The sequence below is a fragment of the Vulpes lagopus genome, chromosome 4 (genome assembly GCF_018345385.1).
Source record: "Vulpes lagopus strain Blue_001 chromosome 4, ASM1834538v1, whole genome shotgun sequence".
NCBI classification, from domain to species: Eukaryota; Metazoa; Chordata; class Mammalia; order Carnivora; family Canidae; genus Vulpes; species Vulpes lagopus.
The window spans coordinates 26,552,297-26,572,224 of record NC_054827.1 but is presented as its reverse complement, the minus strand read 5'-3'; the positions used below and the strand labels follow the sequence as shown (position 1 = coordinate 26,572,224).

Genomic DNA, 19,928 nt, shown 5'->3' with positions numbered 1-19,928 from the left:
ACTACAAAGGAATAAAAATCATCTTGACTTGTTCACTAAAAATGAAAAGACAATGAAATAATGCCTTCAAATTTTGAAGAAATAATATTCTAACAGAGGGTGACATGCAATAAATAATACACATAAGTGAGTAAAGTGTATAGTATGTTATAAGGAGAGAAGTAGAGGATCCTTGGGGTGGCTCAGCAGTTTAGCACCTGCCTTTGGCCCAGGGCATGATCCCGGGATCCGGGATGGAGTCTCACATTGGGCTCCTTGCATGGAGCCTACTTCTCCCTCTGCCTGTGTCTTTGCCTCTCTCTCTCTCTCTCTCTGTGTGTGTGTGTGTGTGTGTGTGTGTGTGTCTATCATGAATAAATAAATAAAATCTTTTTAAAAATGTTTAAAAAAGGAGAGAAGTACTAGGGAAATAAAATAGAGCACAATTAAGGAGATTTAGAAATGCATGGGGATAAAGATGGAGGGCAGGTTACATTACCAGAAAATGAGGTCCTGGAAGGACTCACTGACAAGGAGAGTTTAAGGCAGAAGGAAAGGAAGCATGAGAGGATTACCCAGTGGACATGCAAAGAGGAGAATTGCAAAGAATACACTGTTTAAAAATGAACACTAAAATAAAAATAATGGCAGAGAAATGCGGTGAGTTTGAGGATTTGGGAGCTGATTACAGCAAAAATAGGACCACAAGATGCAGTGCTGCACAACACAACAAGCTTTATTAGTTAGTTCTTGGACCAGATAACAGAAGAGAGAAAGTTTCTCTCAGCAGGAAACCTTCCAAAGTCAGTGGAGTGGGGTCAATTCCCAGAAAGGGAAGAGGGTAACAGAAACGCCAAGAGAGGGGGAATCCAAGAGGGGCAGATGTGATTAAGTGATGCCACCCAGCAGCAAGGTGGGAGGTCTCTGGGTTAGAAGAGCTCAAAAGGGCATCAGCAGTTTGGGCTCTTTTAAAACTACATGGTTAGTCTTTTCTGTGGCTAGCAGACTCAGTGTAGTTTTACAGGATGTACAAAGTTGGCAGGTTGTAAATGGCTGAAAATATGCTTATTTATTTGGGCTACTTTAAAGCACTTAGATACATAAAAATTTTGAGTTGGCTTTGAATTAATAGTTCAAACCCACTGTGAAGAAGCAAACTATATGGAGGCCAATACACAAGGGCCATCATGGACTCATTTCTAAAGAACAAATATTCCCTCAGAGTCTTGCATTATCAAACCTTAAGTATAATATAGTACTCAATAAACTAAAATTGAAAGAAATGCACCATACTCAAATATGAGAAAAATACATTATCATAGAATAGAAAAGCTTTACCACAAAATAGCTTTTTATATTCCTAATTTGATATACATCAAATTAGTTTTTACCTCTCTGCATTTTAAACCATAGCATTTGTTTATACATCCACATCCCCTACTGGCCTGTAAGCCACTGAAAAGCAGCAACCATTTCTAGCTCATCTCAGTACAGTAAGTATCCAAAACAAATTTCTGGCACATAATGTATACCCTATCAATATTTTTGAATGGTAGACAAAGAAATGTAAAGAAGAGAATTATAACATTCCAAGTCCACAAAAGAACCAAAAGTAAATCTATTATATGCCATATTTCTTTCAAGGCTGTATACTCATTGTTTGGCTTTACTGTCCTAAAACATAAAAACACCAGTATTTTCCTACATGTCAAATATTTTAATCAACTATCAACTCAAACTTAGGAAACTAGTTTGAAATAAATTATCAACTCAAAATTAGAAATTTATAAAGGTCAGGGATTCCAGTTTCAGCTAACTTGCCCCTCAACGTGTCTGGGTTTCAATTTGGCTTCTGTATAATTTTTTTTGGTTTTTTCTTTCAGAAGTGCAAGATATCATGTCATGATACAACAGCATCCAATGGCAGAAAAGAAAAGTGGAATTTCTCCATGGATCTCTTTCTTTGTCAGGAAGAAATCTCTCTCCCAGAAGACTCGAGCAGATACCCCACCTTAGGTCTCCGTGTATAGATCCTGGTGCTGTATCACACTTCAATCATCAGCAAAATGAAACTGACTTCTTGGGTTCTAAAAAAAAAAAAAGGGCAGGATTAGTGGTTCCAATTCCACTGAGATGGAATAAGAACATTCCACCCTATCTCACAAATTATAGTAAAGATCCTTGGGCAGGATACATAAGCAAGCATCCTGGGACTATGACGACTAAATAATAGCAGGAATATTTAGGAGGGAATCAACTCCTGAAGGTGAATCCAGATGGCAGCAAATTTCCTGGCTTTTTAAAAATTTATTTATTTGAGACAGAGAGAGAGGCAGAGACAGAGGCAGAGGGGAAGCAGGCTCCTCACAGGGCTCCCGAGGCGGACTCCATCTCAGGACAGCATCACGCCCTGAGACAAAGGCAGATGCTCAACCACTGAGCCACCCAGGTGTCTCTTTTTTTTTTCCCCTGGTTTTTTCTAATCCATATCCCCCAGCTCAGACACTAGGGCAACCTGAATCCACTACCTGCACAGCAAGTGTGAAAGAAAAAGCTCCAAGAGAAACCCTCTCTCTCTGACTAGAAGACTGAGAAGAGGACCGCCTCTGGGATAATGTGAGAATACCCAATTTTTTTCCTCTTTTTATTCTCCCTATCCTAAATTAAAGCAAGCCCCACCAGTCTGGAAACCACACTCTCGGTACAGACTGGCCATGGCAGCAACGGTGTCTGAAAGAAAATACTTCCCTTAGACCAGGAGAACAGGGATAAGGGGGTCCTGTGGTCCCACGTTTTCTTCTAAAAGTTTATAGTTTTAAGTTTTACTTTTAGATCTACGATCCACTTGACTTAATTCTGGTGTAAAATTTCCTTTTCTTGCATATGAATGACAAATGGTTCCAACACTATTTGTTCAAAAGACCATCCTTTCTCCACTGAATCACTTTTATACTTTCACCAAAATCAAATGGCCATATTTGTGTAGGTATGTTTCCAGGTCTGTAGTCTGTTTCATTATTTATGTGTCTATCCCTTCACCAATTCCATGTCATTTTTATTATTCGCTTTATAAGAAGTCTTAAAATCTGGTCATGAGATTTCTCTAATTTTTAGCTATTCCACATCCACTGCCTTTGCATAAGAATCAGCTTGTCTACATTTACACACACACACACACACACACACACACACACACACACACAAAGTCTTTCTAGGATTGATTGGTATTTCATTAAATCTACAGATCATTTGAGGGAGAGCAGACATCTTTCTATGTTGAGTCTTTCGATGATGGTCACAGTATGCCCATTAAGGTTTTCTTTGATTTCTTCCATCAGTGTTTTACTGGCTTCAACAATAGGTTTTATACATGTTTTCTTAGATTTACACCTAGGTATTTCATATTTTGGAGCTTTAGTAAGAGATACCATTTTTATTTCTTTTTGGTTTTTTCTTCCAAATTTTTATTTAAATCCAGCTGGTTAATACACAATGAAATATTAGTTTTGGGTGTGATTAGTGATTCATCGTCTACACATATCTGATGCTCATAACAAGTGTCCTCCTTAATACCCATCACCTGTTTAACCCATTCCCCCCAACACTGCCCACTCCTCTCCAGGAACACTCAGTTTCATTTTCTATACTTGAGTGTTTCTTGGTTTGCCCCTCTCTCTCTCTTTTTTTCCCCTTTGCTTATTTGTTTTATTTCTTAAATTCCACATATGAGTGCAATCACGTGGTATTTGTCTTTCTCTGACTGAACTTATTTCAGTTAGCGTAATGCTCTCTAGCTCCATCCACATCTTAGCAAATGGCAAGATTTCATTCATTTTATGGCTGAATAATATTCCATTGTGTGTGTATACACCAAAACTTTTTTATTCATTCACCAATCAACAGACATTTGGGCTCTTTGAATAACTTGGCTATTCTCTGACTGACTTATTTCACTTAGCGTAATACTCTCTAGCTCCATCCACATCTTAGCAAATGGCAAGATTTCATTCATTTTATGGCTGAATAGTATTCCATTGTGTGTGTATACACCAAAATTTTTTTATTCATTCATCAATCAACAGACATTTGGGCTCTTTGAATAACTTGGCTATTGTTGATAATGCTGCTATAAATATCAGGGTGCATATATTCCTTCAAATTAGTATTTTTATATCCTTTGGGTAAATACCTAGTAGTACAGTTGCTCAATTTTAGGGTAGTTCTATTTTTAACTTTTTGAGGAAACTCCATACTGTTTTCACAACGGCTGTACCAGTTTGCATTCACACCAAGAGAGTTCCCCTTTCTCTGCATCCTTGCCAACACCTTTTGTTTCTTGTATTGTTAATTTGAGCCATTCTGACTTGTGTGAAGTGATATATTATTATAGTTTCGATTTGTAATTTCCCTGATGATGAATGATGTTGAGCATCTTTTCATGTGTTTGTTAGCCATCTGGATGTCTTCTTTGGAAAAATGTCTATTCATATCTTCCACCCATTTTTAATTGGCTTATTTGTTTTTCGGTTGTTAAATTCTTTATAGATTTTGGATACCAACCCTTTATTAGATATGTCACTTGAAATATCTTCTCCCACTCCGTAGGCTGCCTTTTAGTTTTGTTGATTGTTTCCTTTGCTGTGCAGAAGCTTTTTATTTTGATGTAGTCCCAATAGTTCATTTTTGCTTTTGTTTCCCTTGCCTCGGGAGACATATCTAGTAAGAAGTTGCTAAAGCCAATATCAAACAGATTACTGCCTGTGTTCCCCTCTAGGATTTTAATGGTTTCCTGTCTCACATTTAGGCCTTTAATTCATTTTGAATTTATTTTTGTGTATGATGTAAGAAAGTGGTACAGTTTTATTCTTTTGCATGTTGCTGTCCAGTTTTCCCAACATAATTGTTGAAGAGACTGTCTTTTTTCCATTGGATAATCTTTCCTGCTTTGTCAGAGATTAATTGACCATACAATTGTGGGTTTATTTCTGGGCTTTCTATTCTGTTCCATTGATCTGTGTCTGTTTTTGTGCCAGTACATACTGTCTTGAAGATGATATCATTTTTAAACTATGGTTCCTAATTAATTGCTGCTAGTGTACAAAAATATAGTTAATTTTTGTATGTTGACTTTGTATCCTGCAATTTTTATAAATTTATTAGTTCTAGGAGCCTTTTTGCAAATTCCTTTAGATTTTATAAATAAGCATGTTATCTGCAAACAGGGACAAGATTTCTTTCTTCCTTCAGTCTATATAACTTTTATTTCTTTAAAAGAATTGCTTTATAATAATACTGGCTATGACATCTAGCACTATGAATTACAGGAGTGGTGAGACTGACATTTTTGCTTTGTTCTTGATTTTACAGATTAAGAACTAGTCTTTCATCATCAATAATGTTAGCTATAGGCTTTTTATACAAGCATTTTTACCTATTACTAGCTTGCTGAGAATTTTTATCAAGAACAGATGAATTTTGTCAAATATTTTTTCTGCATCTATGGATATAATCATTGTGTTCTTCTTTAAATCACTAATACAGTGATTTAAAGTTGCGTAGATTGATTTTTGTTTTCAGTATTGAACCAGTATTGCATGCCCAGGATAAACCCCAATTGATTATCCAGTATCATTGTTTTAAATATTGCACATTCCATTTGCTAATATTTTGGTGAGGGTAATTACATCTATACTCATGAGGGTTTTAGTATAAAGCTCTTTTCTTGTAATATCTTTGTTTGGATTTGATATTAAGGTAATGAAGAACCCATAAAAATGAGTTTTATGTAATTGTTGAAATGGTTGGATTCAGGTCTACCATCTTGCAAACAATTTTAATCTGTTCCATCTGTTCTTTAGTTTCTCTCTCCTTTTTAGCTTTATCTTTTATTAATTAAGTATATTTTATTATTCCATTTATCCCCATTATTTTTGAGGGATTGTCCTAAGTTTTAGAATAAATATCTTTCTAAGATTTTTTCATTTGAAAGACAGAGAGTATGAGTAGTGAGGAGAATCAGCAGGAAGAGAGAGACTCTCAAGCAGACTCCTCACAGAGCACAGAGTTCAACACGGGGCTCGATCTTACAACCCTGATCATGACCTAAGCCAAAACCAAGATTCAGATGCTCAACCAACCAAGCCACCCAGGTGCCCCTAAAATATACATCTTTAATTAATAAGACTCTACCTTGAAATAATACTATTTCCTGCATAGCATAAGAACATTATAATACTATAGTCCCATCCTTTTCACTATTTGTGCTATTGCTATTGTACCTTCTACACTTACATATGCTATAATCACAGAGTACATTGTCACTATTTTTGCCTCAGACAAATTATCTTTCAGAACAAGGTTTTATCCACCTCAGCAACATTAACATCTCAGACTGGATAATTGTTGTGTGAGGCTTTCCTGTGTGCTATAGAATATTAAGCAGTATTCCTGACCTCTACTCACTAAGTAGCAGTAGCACCACCCCAGTGTCACAACCAAAAATGTCTCCAGGTATTGCCAGTCTCTGAGGGAAAAAAAAGAAGGGGATTCCTCCCAATTGAAAACCACTGTGTTAGAGAAATTTTTAAATTTTTAAATAATAAATTTAAGTTTATCATCATTATTTCCACTTTCAATACTCATTTCTTAGCATAAGTCCAAGTTGCAGTCCTCTCTCATACTCTTTCTGCATAAAGAATATCTGTTACTACTTCTTATAGTGTAGGTCATCTGGAAATGAATTTCCTCTTGTCTGAAAAAGAAACTTTGTTTTTCCTTTATTTTTTGAAATACATTTTCAGGGGGTACCAAATTAAGAACTTTTTTCAACACTTTAAAGATTTCCCCCATTATTTTCTGGCTAGCATAGTTGCTGACAAAAAGTTCACTGTAATTCTTTGTTCTTTATATCTTTGTTATTTTGTTGAGAGCGGCCACCCCCCACACCAACCATGTTCCTGAGACTCTTGGATCTGTGGTTTAGTTTCAATCATTCATTTTGGAAAATTCTCAGCCATTATTTCTTCAGCCATTTTTTTCTGGCCTATCTCTCTTTTCTCCTTCTTATGTGGATTCCAATTCCACATATGTTAGAATACTTGATATTGTCCAACAGCTCTTTAATGCAACAGGAAAAATTGTGATGTTCCAGATACAAATTATATAGCCCTCTCCCCAACACACACACACACACATTCACTTAGGGAAATTCTTTCACATCATAAGAAATATTAGTTACTTAGAAATACAAAGTAAGAGAAGAGCATGATTTTGAGGAAGGAAGGACTTCTCTCTTTATGTCATTGGATTAGAGCCAGAAAATATTAAAAGGAAAGAGTTCAGGTAAGGAACCCAGGATGAGTAAAGCTTTAGGGTAGTCAATATTTTAATTTTTAGAAAGCAGAGCCTGAAAAAAGAATTAAAAGGCTGATCCTTTAGTTGGGAAATGAAAAACCAGAATAGTGAGAGCAAAAGGAAAAAAAGCAGTACACCAGTGAGGCAGCAGTCATGTTTGCCCAACACACTGAACTTCTCAAGAAAATACACAAACAGAAATGTCATCCTAGAGCAATTCTTAGAGGAAAGGAGGCAGGGAGAAATCCTACCTCCCATTTCTTTCTGTTCAAGTTTACATGCTGGAAGCTGACTACCCTCTTCACACACACTTCTGGGTTATGTCATCCAATCCTCCAGAGCCTCTTAAAAAACCAGGTCCCACACTCCAGAATGTATCTTCCATTCACATCTAGAAGTAGACAGGCTACTTAGCACAGGTGTGACACCAAACCATAAAGAGAAAGGAGGATGGGAGGCAATCTGAAAAGTGGACAAGGTTTATATCTAATAGGGTCTATCTGCTTGATACTTGCATTGGCTCCAGATAGAGGGTATCCAATTCCTGGCTTGACAGACCTGTTTGGTTACTATTGTATTCTCCTTACCTTTCAATACAAGCTAGCCCTTCCAAATAATATTCCCCCAACCCCAAACCCTACCATGAGGTTGCCTTGTGCCAGCCTCCAGTTATAAACAACATATCACCAGTTACTTTCCTCTTCAAGGCACTTAAAGTTTTTTCCTCTAGCCAAACAAAGTTTCTAGGAGTAAAAGCTCCTGTGTTCAGGCCAGACAAAAGAACCCAAATTCTTTTTTTTAATATTTTATTTATTTATTCATGAGAGATACAGAGAGAGAGGCAGAGACACAGGCTGAGGGAGAAGCAGACTTTCTGTGGTGAACCCAATGTGGGACTCGATCGCAGGACTCCAGGATCCTGACCCGAGCCAAAGGCAGATGCTCAATCACTGAGCCACCTATGAGTCCCCCAAATTCATATTCTGAATATTCAGATTATATATTTAATTTGACAAACATTCATTGAGCATCTACTCTATGCCAGGAACTACTCTGCATTCTAAAGAATGCAAAAGAAACAGATTTATCTTTCTCATTTCTGCTGCTTCCATTTGGTCTATTTCACCACTTCTTAGCAGACCCAAAAGAGGGGGAAATGAAAAAGATTTATTTCAAAGCAATAAGACAGCTTCTAAGAGAGTTCTGAAAAAAGGTTGCAACTTTTGGTTAAAATGAGTGTCTTATTATCGCTATTTCATTGACCCCATCTCCCTTCACCAATGGGTAATTGAAAGTAAACTGCTATACATTGATAGGAAATTATTTGTGTTAATGATCTAAAGACATTTCATCTTCACTTCAGTGTAGAAATGACTTCAGATCTAGGACTAAAGAAGAAAATAATCTTTTGAATTACCTTTAGAGAAAGAAGGGTTTAAAATACAGCTGGTTATTATTTGTTCATCCACATTACTTGCCCTAATGGAGTAATTATCAAACTACTTAGAAGAGTGAGCTATATAGTTATTTCCCAGAGTCCCTAGCTATGGAAAATATAACCCAATGCTGAAAGGGTTGTTTTACTTGATTTTGACCAAGTCACATGTACAAAGCATGTCTTGATTGTTTTAAGCCTGGTTGTCTAAATTCCTTTCAGTCAGAGACCCAAATAACAACAGTGATTCACTTGTAAAAGTGCTTTGAAGTACAGGAGCTTGAAAGCAGTGAGACCAGATGTCAAATTAGGATAGCAGGTGGCTCACAGTTCCTGACTTTCCTGCTTACAAGTTGCTGAAGAAAGTTTAAAAAAATAAAAGTCACTAAATCACAACAGCATTGGAAACTAAGAATATCAAACAATATTCTGAGAAAGAATTATGTGTGGACTTCTAAGTGAGCAGAGACCAGCAAAACAAATAGTCATCTTGGTGACTAATGATGAATAATGTGAATATTTAAAAATTTAGAGACCACAAATCTTCCAGTAGGTAAATGACTTATTGCCTTTACAATGAGCAGGTCAAAATTCCACAAGACTCACTAGGGGTAACGAACTATCAGTTGAGATTCTAAAACTATAGAATTGAAAAGGAATTTCTTACCAGCTCTCTGGACAATGGAAAAAATTGAGAAGCACAATCTGTGGCTCACCTGTCCTATGCCACTAGAAACTAAGGAGGCTAGTTGCATGGTCTATAGGCAACCTCTTCATGGGGTAAGTGGGGACCAGTCTTACGGAACTGGTTAGACTTACATATCAGAATCCAGCATTTGGGTGAGCACATCTTTTACTTGATAACATCTAGCATTGGTGGGTTGTCAATATTCTAAATCCTCTCTTCCTCTATAATCTATTTCTCAGATGCAGCTAAGAGAATGCCATGCTACCCAAAGGTGACAAGAACTAGACCCTTCTGGAAATAAGAAAGAGAAGCTCCTGCTCCATCAGAGTAGCAACCTTTTCCAGGGACTGGGGGCTTTAGGTAAAGGAACATTAAAGTTCTGAAGAAGATGTAAGTCACCTCTTACAAGACCCACGGGGGCATGCTCTTTGAGACATACAAAGAGCAAAACCAGTGATAAGGAGACTTTGCGAGTGTGCTGGTCTGAAGACATACAGAAATGAGAGGAAAGCTTGGAGCTGGGAAATGCAAGGTCATGACAAATGTGGGGTACTTTGCCACCTATGAGAGAGTTAAAATCTGTATTGCTGGAAAGAGCCCACAATTAACTGAAGACTGGGAATATGGGAACACAGGAGTTAATAGAGTTGGGGAAAAAATGAGTAGGGAAGTTGTAAATATATGAGGTGGTCAATAGTAGAAGGAAGAGCTCCTCAGAAAAGTCCTTATGATTGTAGTTGCCTATCACGAATTCCAAGAGAGAAGGCAATTTGTATGGCAGGTGAATAAATGTTTTTCCAACACATGGAAATATTAGTATCACAGTTAACCTATTGATGGAAGAGTTCTCTCTATGAAGTTTAAAGGAGGTAGAACCAGAACAACATGGATTGCCTAGTAATGCTAGCCAAACCGATACCTTAAATTTTCTTTTTCTTTTTTGGTTGGCTCTTTTTTCTGCCCATTCCCTTCTCCAGACAATAGGAAGTCTTGGCTATGGTTACTGACTGGTAACAGTAGAAAGGTTCCAAATCAGTAGTTCCCAACTTTGTTGTTTTTGTGGCACATTTTTTGAATTAGATCATTTTGGCATTTAAAAAACACCAACACTAAGAAGCCAGGAATAATTATAACATAAATACTACTAGAGAATAATATCTCATACTCTTTGAAAGCATCTAGTTAGTGCACTGTTCACATGGTCACACTTCAATACTAGGTTACTTTTTAAAAATAATCCTCTTTACAGCCAGGACCACACTGTCAGAAGGCAAAGTCCTCACATGTTCCACTAAATGCCTACTCCTACTCTGACATCAACCTGACAAGGGGCTAACATTCACACCCCTAACTTCCAGCATGTAGCCCTATTCAAAAGCCCAGTATATGATCTGTTTAGCTCAGTGATTCACCCAATGAACAGCATCCTTTCAAGATATATCTGCAGTTGTAGCTGAAATAAGTCAATGGCTCATAATGTAACAGTTAATGCAGCACATGACTTGAGAATCTCCATCCTAAATTCACATATTGACTTGCTCAAGCAGAAAAAGATAAAGAACTAAGCAGAAAAGAAAGAGGCTTGAGATGGTCGACAGAGATCAAGAGCCCTAGGCATTAAGGAGAAATGTTCATTCACTTGATGTACCTCCTAAAGGATTCATCTTTCTATGGTATTGGCCTGGAATCAGAAGAGGACTTCTCCAGATATGGCCATAAGACTGGACAAAATAGGGCCCCAGCTCCATGTAGCCTAGCCTAGGGCCAAGATTCTCCATAGGTATTAAAATCTAAAGCTTTAGAGTAATAATAGGGAGAGTTTCCCATGAGAACCTGCAAGAACACTAGGTAGAGGCTGATTGAGGATGATGGGATCCAGGATCCAAGCCAATCCTCCATATTTCTACCTTGTGGAAACAATTAGTATAATGTGGAAAAATTGCCAATTTAAATCTTCTGTGACAAAATGCATGGTTTACATGCTTAATAATTTCCTATGTCCATATATACATTTTTAAACCATAATCACAGCATCTAAAAGCCCTCAAAACCAAGGCTTTGTCATGAAGCAGCAGTGAAAGGAAGCATGTACTAAATTCATCTAATGTAGGTAGAACTAAAAATACAGTATTTCTTTCTTGACTTGGTAACAAGAAAAAGTTTTTTAATGCATTTAAAAATTAGTAGTTAATAACTGAAAAGATTAAAAGCAAATACATATCTTCCAAATAATACAATACATAAATGCAGATAATACATGATGCAGACAGTCAAAAACATTACACAGTGAGAAAGCAAAAAGTAGTTTTTAAGAGAAGGGGAAAGAGTCACTAAAGTAAAACATTAGGACAAAAAAAGTATAGTATGACTCAAAGTTTGTTCTTAAAAATGTTATTTATGGATGTATATATGTATATATTTATATAAACATACGTATTCAGAAGAAAATAAACCAACTATTAGTCTCTAGTTGGTGGGACTATAAGTTTTATTTTCTTTCATTTTCCTATTGTCTACTATAAGCATGCATTGCATTTATAATTCAAAAAATTATCGCGGAATTTTTTTAATGACAATGGTTATAAGGCGGTATTCCCAGGATTGGGTGAGGGGGTACTCAGCTATGTGGTAGACTAGAATGAAGACTGACTTGGTGTTACAGATCGAGTATTTTTATCTCCCCCAGATCCATATGCTGAAGCCCTCACCCCCATGGGTGTGGTAGTGTGTAAAGGTAGAGCCTCTGGGAGGTAAATAATTAGGTCTAGGTGAGGTCATGAGGGTGGAGCCCCCATGATGGGATTAGTGTGATTCTCTGGGGAGGAGGAGACCGGGGCCCTCTCTCTCTGCCAGGTGAGGACACAGCAATAAGGAGTCTGTAAGACAGGAGAGAGCCCTCACTGGAACCTGACTGTGCTGCTGTCCTGATCTCAGTCTTCCCAGCCTCCAGAATCATGAGAAATAAATACCTGTGCTTAAGCCACCCAGGCAGTGGAATCTTAGTATAGCAGCCTGAGCTAAGACACTTGGCACTAGACAATCTGATACAGAGCTCAAATCGCTGCTAACGAGCTGCATGACCTGCAGGTTTCACTTCCTCTGAAAAATGCAGCACTGGATCCCTGGTCTCTAAGCTCAGCCTGTCTCAACAGCTGAACTTTACATTCTCCTGAAGCAAATGTGGTAAATGGCGTCCAGAGCCACGCTGTGAAGTAGATGAACCTGGTCTTCCAGAATGGCATCTGCCAGAACCACAGTTAGGCTAGAATCTTCTCCCGTGAGGAGGGCTAGTCCTCTCCTCTTTGGTGCTAGGCCCGCCGGAGGCAGAGCCACTGACGTTCACAATGTAGCTTAATGAGGAGACGGAGCTTCGTTCTCAAATGAAGACAGGGCACTATTTTAACAAGAATAGAGCTGTGTACCTAAAACTACACAAAACTTACTACAAAATGGCAAGTCATAGATGGGATAAAGCATCCTTGCAGTATGATTTTTTTTTTTTTTTTAATGATAGTCACAGAGAGAGAGAGAGAGAGAGGCAGAGACACAGGCAGAGAGAGAAGCAGGCTCCATGCACCGGGAGCCCGACGTGGGATTCGATCCCGGGTCTCCAGGATCGCGCCCTGGGCCAAAGGCAGGCGCCAAACCGCTGCGCCACCCAGGGATCCCCCTTGCAGTATGATTATAATGCAATGAAACAGTTTTTGAGTAATTCAGCCCTTGGACCTGAAGAGAGCTGAGTGGTCCTTCCCCTGGGGCCCTCCATATAATCCAAACTCCAGAACACTGGGTCATTGTTCTATTCTTCTAAGAAAAACTTTTTGGAAGTTTGGTAACTTGCAGACCAAAAGGACTTATAGGAGAGGGACATGGGACAAGCTGAAGGAGGTCTGGCAGGCCAGAAGAGGGTGGCTGACAGCTGGTAACTGTGTGCTAGGGGTGGGGATGCACAAGGGGGCAAAGAAAAGGCAGGATCCACCCCAGGGAAATGAGAAAAAGTGGTGCTCCGAATCACCCTGAAGTGGGTGTTGTGTTTCCAACATAAGAAGTTTGCTCCCTTCCATTTGCTCCACAAGTGTGTTATCTGAAGGCTGCCTAGAACTATCTGGAAGCTCTTTATCAGAAAAGTGACACGTGAAGGCAGGAAGTTGTGCCCTGCTCCTTGAGGCACCTGAGTCAGTCCATCCCATATTGAGAATCTGGTCACCTCCAAGGATCACAGGCTAGGCCCAGCTCTCCTCTGCTCTGACCCAGCAGATCTGGGACCACTTCCACCCTCAGGCAGTAGGGCTGGTCTAGAGCCACCCACCTGGCCCAGGCGGGACCATGGTTCAGGCCTTGGGCTGATCTTGACTTGTAACTTTGAAACATTTAGACATATGGGGAATGAGACTGCACTTAGAGTCTTGCCCGCAGGCCCCACAAATCAGTGGACCTGATTTTATGTACAGCTTATATAGAAACAAGTCTAATGTCTTTGTAATTGCATCACAAGGGCTCTGCAGTGTGGTGATAAGAGTTTGTGCTTTATAAGCCTACAAGCTCCATCTTAAATCACACCCCTGGGAAAGTGTCTGCTCCCCACAATTACAAGACCCCAATGCCAGGGTGACACACCTCAGCGCATGTTCTGGGACAGTGTCCTTCCAAGATCTACATCACTGAAGAAGAGCAGCCTGGGGGAATTTCTTTCCTCCATTTTTTTCTCCAGCCTGTGATTAAGTATTCTCTGTCAATCTATCCTCATATTTATCTCATGGATATATAGTTCCTTTTGGCAAAGGAGCCTTTAAAAGCACCCATAGAAAAAATAAAATAACATAAAATAAAAGCCCCAATAAAAGAGAACTTGCTAGAGTTGGATGGATATTTCTTTATGGCTTTACACCGAATTATGCATTATCTGGGCTTCTAAATTAGGATTAGTATGACGGCCTCTGTGCTGAGAGGCAGGTGGTCCTTGTGCTGGTATTGGCCATGTGACCTTGTGCTGGCTGAGTGATCTGTACTGCTACTTACTCAAACTTTCCTGGCCTCAGTTTTCTCTTCAAATAATACTACGTTCTCTGACTGCATCAAAAGGCAGAAATGGGAGTTAAATAATGTAGTGAAAGTGAGAATATTAAAATTAATATAAAGTACTTAAATACTTGTGAAGCCTTATTATTATTACTATATACACCAGTGCTGTCCAAAAGAACTTTGTCTCTATACGTGCCGTCCAATAGAAGCCACTAGCCACAGGGTATTTGAATATTTGAAACGTGTCCAATACAAAGGAGGAACTGAATTTTTAATTTTCTCTACTTTTACTCAACTTTAAGTTAAATTTAAATAGCCACATATAGCTAGTGGGTAGTGCAGACACAGACTGTAGTGGAATCTATTATCTGGATCCTCTCAGCATCTATTTCATATTTGTCTAGTGACAGTATTGACAGTACTATGTATCAACCTGACTGGATTAAGGGATGTCCAGATAGCTGATTAAACAGTATTATTGAGTGTATCTGTGGAGGATGTTTCTGGAAGAGCATTGGAACTGGTGAACTGCGTAAGCAGAAGACCCATACCAGTGTAGGTGGGCACCATCTAATCCATTGAAGTCCCAAACAGGATAAAAAGGAAGGGTAAATTTTCTCTCTCTGCTTGAGCTGTCCCTCCATCTTCTCTTGCCTTCAGACATCATTGTTCCTGGTGCTCAGGCCTTCAGATCAAATCTGGACTCATACTATCAGCCCCCTAATTATCCCCCTAATTACATTGCTAGTTATTCTTGTTCTTTAGCTTACAGATAGCAGATTGTGGAACTTCTTGACCTCCATAACCAGGAACCAATTCATAGAATAAATCTCCTCCTACAGATCTACTTATCTCTAACTGTGTCTATCCTACTGGCTCTGTTTCTTTAGAGAACACTAAGTGTCCAGGTATCCTTTGCACAGATTACCGTTCATTCACTGGGTGTGGTAAATCATCCTGTCTTGCTCTAGACAACTGCACATGGCCCAAATGAAGCCAGAGATCATCTGTCAGGACTCAGAATTTTGAGGGAAGTTTTGCAAATATGGGGAGAAAAACAAAAGGGATTAGAGTTGATTCAACCGAGTAGCAGTGGTACCTCTGAGACCCTTAATTCACTCCTACTACCTTGTTCTCCTGGACTTCCCACTGCCTTCAAAGGACAATTCTTCAACTACTGCTTCTCTGTGGGCCACCCCAGATTGTGCCAATTAAGTTAGCTCCCATTGCTTACAACCTAACCAATATGTATGACAACATAATTTTGAAGTATTGATTTCTTTTTTTTTTAGATTTTATTTATTTATTTATTTATTTATTTATTTATTTATTTATTCATGAGAGACACAGAGAGAGAGGCAGAGACACAGGCAGAGGGAGAAGAGGCTCCATGCAGGGAGCCCGATGTGGGACTTGATCCCAGGACTCCAGGATCACACCCTGGGCTGAAGGCAGGCACTCAACCGCTGAGCCACCCAGGCTTCCCTGAAGTATTGATTTCTAAGCAAATATCAGGCGAATTCAAAGAGCATGTTTCATAGCTCTTCCAAGATTCTTTGAAGGTGAGGAATCTCTAGATTTATTCCACTGCATCCAAATAACTATTTATGATGTTTGTTTTGACTTTTAATATGAAAAATGCCTCTTAGAGTAAAAATGTATAGAGAAGATGGTAGGAAAAATCTACACCCAGGTATCTTTGGGTCTTCTATCCAGGCAAGAAGCAGGTGTGCCTCAAGCCCTGTATAAAATGTTCCCTCAAGGAGAGGGGTGTAAAGAGGCCAAGACAGGAGGTGCTAACAAATGGGGCCATGTCCACATTATCATTTGTCATTTCTCTGTGAGGGCCAATGATTTTCTGCCCTTTTCCTCCCTTTCCTTCTTTAATCCCATCATATCTTTGTTCAAAACCTTCCAATGGCATCCCATCATACTCAGAGTAAAAATGTAAGTTCTTAAAAAGGCATAGAAGGCCCTATGGGTTTGACCTGGCTTACCATATATATTCTAAGATTCCTCTCTGACTCCAGCCCCTTTTATTCTAACTCTCGCTCAGCTACTTTAGCCACATGCACCTCCTTTGCTACCCATCTAACATGATGGTAGGATCTCAGGATATGCCACCCCCAGAATATGCTGCACTGGCATATTGAGCTGTAGGCACCTGAAAAACAGTGAATGCAGGAAAAGACTTTCTCTGAACTTAGCTTATGTGCCTAGAGACAGAGCTTCCAAAAGGAACTCACTTATCAAAAATCATCTCCTGAGGAGTCTCATCACAGGTGAGGAGACTACACGTCAACACTACACCTAGATAAGTTTTGTCACAAACTCTCATACCTCCCACCTATTTTCTTCCAGGACCCCATTCATCTTCCTAAATATCACTGACTCTCCCCTAAAAGATCTATATTCTCTCCCATCCCCTTCCCTATTAAGATGATATTTAAGCCTGAATTCTCAAGTCACCTCTTTGGTTACTCATTTTTCCTGGGTTCTGCTTGTTTTTCTCTTGCTATTCTGTTTTATTATAGACGTTTCAGCCAAGAACTCAGAAGGGTAGTGGGAAAATTATTTCCCCCTCCCCCCAAAGGCATGTTCCTGCCTCAGGGACTTGTATCTGCTGCTCCTCTACCTGGAATGTTTCCCCCTAGATACCTTCAGGGCTCCCTCGCCCACTTAGGTCACCTTCTTGGTGAGCCCACCTTGCCCAGCCTTTTTAAAATAGGAACCCTTCCCAGGCCCACACCTCTTAGTCCCCCTCTGTGCCATATTGTTCTCCATAGTACTCACGATCATCAAGCACACTGTAAACTTATGTATCCTATGAGTAGTCTCCCTGCCATTAGAATAGAAACTTCATGAAGGCATAGAAGTTTGTGATGTTTACACATTGCAACTCAGAGCAGTGCCTGGAACACAATAAATGCTCAATAAATATATTTGGAATGAACAAATCTTTTCAACCTATAGCAATACACTTTCTGTTCTTATTTTCCTCTTTCTCTATTTCTTCTGTTCAACAACTTCTGTCTGGGGCAGCCCGGGTGGCTCAGTTTAGTGCTGCCTTCAACCCAGAGCATGATCCTGGAGACCCGGGATCGACTCCCATGTCAGGCTCCCTGCATAGAGCCTGCTTCTCCCTCTGCTTGTGTCTCTGCCTCTCTCTCTCTCTCTCTCTCTCTCTCTCTCTCTCTTTCTCATGAATAAATAAATAAAATCTTTTAAAAAAAATGAAACTTCTGTCCAATCAACTGATCACCCTGTTTTAAACTGCTTTAGTCAGGATCCCTGGGTGGCGCAGTGGTTTAGCGCCTGCCTTTGGCCCAGGGTGTGATCCTGGAGACCCAGGATTGAATCCCACGCTGGGCTCCCATGCATGGAGCTTGCTTCTCCCTCTGCCTGTGTCTCTGCCTCTCTGTGTGTGTGTGACTATCATAAATAAATAAATAAACTGCTTTAGTCTACATTAAAATAAAATACCTTTATGTTGTTTAACATAATAAATATTTCTTGATTTCCCTACTATTTAATAATAGTATTAGGTCCTTTTCTAGGGACAAAGCTGTAGCAGCCACAGTTAGTGCCTCAGCCCATAACCAATGTATCAGCCCACAGTTAGTGCCTTGACCCAGACGAGTTCAGCTGCAGATGTGGGCCAATGACTCCTCACCTGCTGACAGCTTCCAATCTCTATTTAGCTCCTGGGTCTCCTCAGCCAAATGGCTTTTCTGACTTCAAGATAACTTACCCTAATCCAGTCAACCAGAAGTGTGGGATCATCATGGCTGGAAGCAACCTTCACCCAACGGTAGGCTGAAATGAACAGATCAATGTTCCAGGCTCCAATTCAAGGGACACACAATTTGAGGGCCCCAGAGGGACTGAGACCCAACTACCTACAGTAGAAATACACCTATTACTATGCCTTTAATGGACAGTCTGTCTTTTCTACCTCACTCTGTCATTTCCTCACTTGTGTTTTTTGAGGTTCATCTTCAAACTCAACTACCTGCACATAAGACCTGGTCTTAGGCTCTCAGGAGTAGAGAAGGGGAAGGTAAAACCTGGTCATTTACTGTCTTCAGTTAAACTAGAAGATCCATAGGTCCTAAGAAGTACCCAGGCCCCTTTTGCTAAGCAGGAGACTCATGTTTCCTGCACTAGAAAGCCACTTAGGACCTGAGAAGCAGCTGAACATCAGTCCTGGGGAGGTTTCCTGGGTAGCCCTGCAGCAAATTTGCCAAACACTTAGTGTATTTATCGTTTTAGCTGAATGGAAAATTCTAGGCCAGAGAGAAGAATTCAAAGTACCTAATTGTAGCATTCTTATCAAATGCTATGGCTCCAGACATGCCTGACATCCCACCATGGCCTTCTCCTCCTCCTCCTTCACACTGTCAGTTTCTCCTTTGCTTGTTCTCACACTTTCATTCTTCCCTTAGAAAAGTAGGGTCAGGAGCGATGCACAGACTGAGAATATTTCCTTAACTTCTCATGGCTGCAGAGGAGGATGATCCCCAAAAGCACTGGTGGCTTGATCATGGTTTATGCCTGAGGTGGACCGCATGTCAGCTTAGCAAAGAGAACAACAACAAAATCATTCAAAGCACATCCAAGTAGAATTTGCCAGAAATGACACAATACTGGGTGACGTCAAGCCCAGCACCCATAAGTGCAGTGGCTTCCATTTACAAAATGCAGCTAAGACTGATCAATCATCCTACCACAGATCATAAATCCAAATTGTAATTAACATGCAAAAGAGAAGAAGCTATCTTACCAGTAATCTCAACAAAAAAACTGCTTTTACTTAGGGTTTATTCTTTTATCTTTTTTGGTCCACTGCCATTCTGAGTAGATAAAAACATAGGTTTGAGTTGTGCTTTTTGGTTTGTTTTGGGTACTTTGACATTTGCTTTTTTTCTCTTTATTTTTTAGCTTCATCCAGTACAACTTGGAGGTAAAAAGGGGGAGAGTTAAAAGGCTCAATGCATCAGAAATCCAAGATCTGACTCAAAAAAGTCATTCTCTGAGTAGTTTTCAAACAATGGTCCAGGAGTCCTAGGGCTCTGACAAGGCATCTCATGGCCACTGCAAACCAGAAAGGGAAGAATCTGGACCCCCTGCCTGCTCTACCAGACCATTTCTATTTGATGCATCAGAACTCTGGAAAGGATTCTGTTTGAGAAAGAAAAAAAAAATCCCACTGCTAACATTAAATTTGAAAAAGTAATCTTATATTTTTATACCACCCTTATATTTTCATTGAGTGATAATTAAGGAAAAATTGCTTCTCCGTTTGCTGTACTGGGGAATCTAAGCTTTTCAAATGTATCCTGGTTTGCATTTTTGGCAGTTTTCATTGTTTGCTAGTTAGTTGGCTTTCCTTACGAAGATATCTCCTCCTCCCGTTTTCAGGAAATTCTCCCACTCCATTGCACGCAGAAT

At 39.5% G+C, this 19,928-nt stretch overlaps 1 long non-coding RNA gene across 1 annotated transcript in view; it reads right to left on the bottom strand.

Annotated features, from left to right (window-relative positions):
- Positions 1-417: 417 nt before the first annotated feature.
- LOC121489775 overlaps positions 418-19,928 on the bottom strand; it is a 74,243-nt gene continuing 54,732 nt past the window's right edge. The window contains exon 3 of the long non-coding RNA XR_005987419.1: positions 418-2,066. This is a non-coding gene — a long non-coding RNA (uncharacterized LOC121489775). The remainder of the gene's footprint in view (positions 2,067-19,928) is intronic.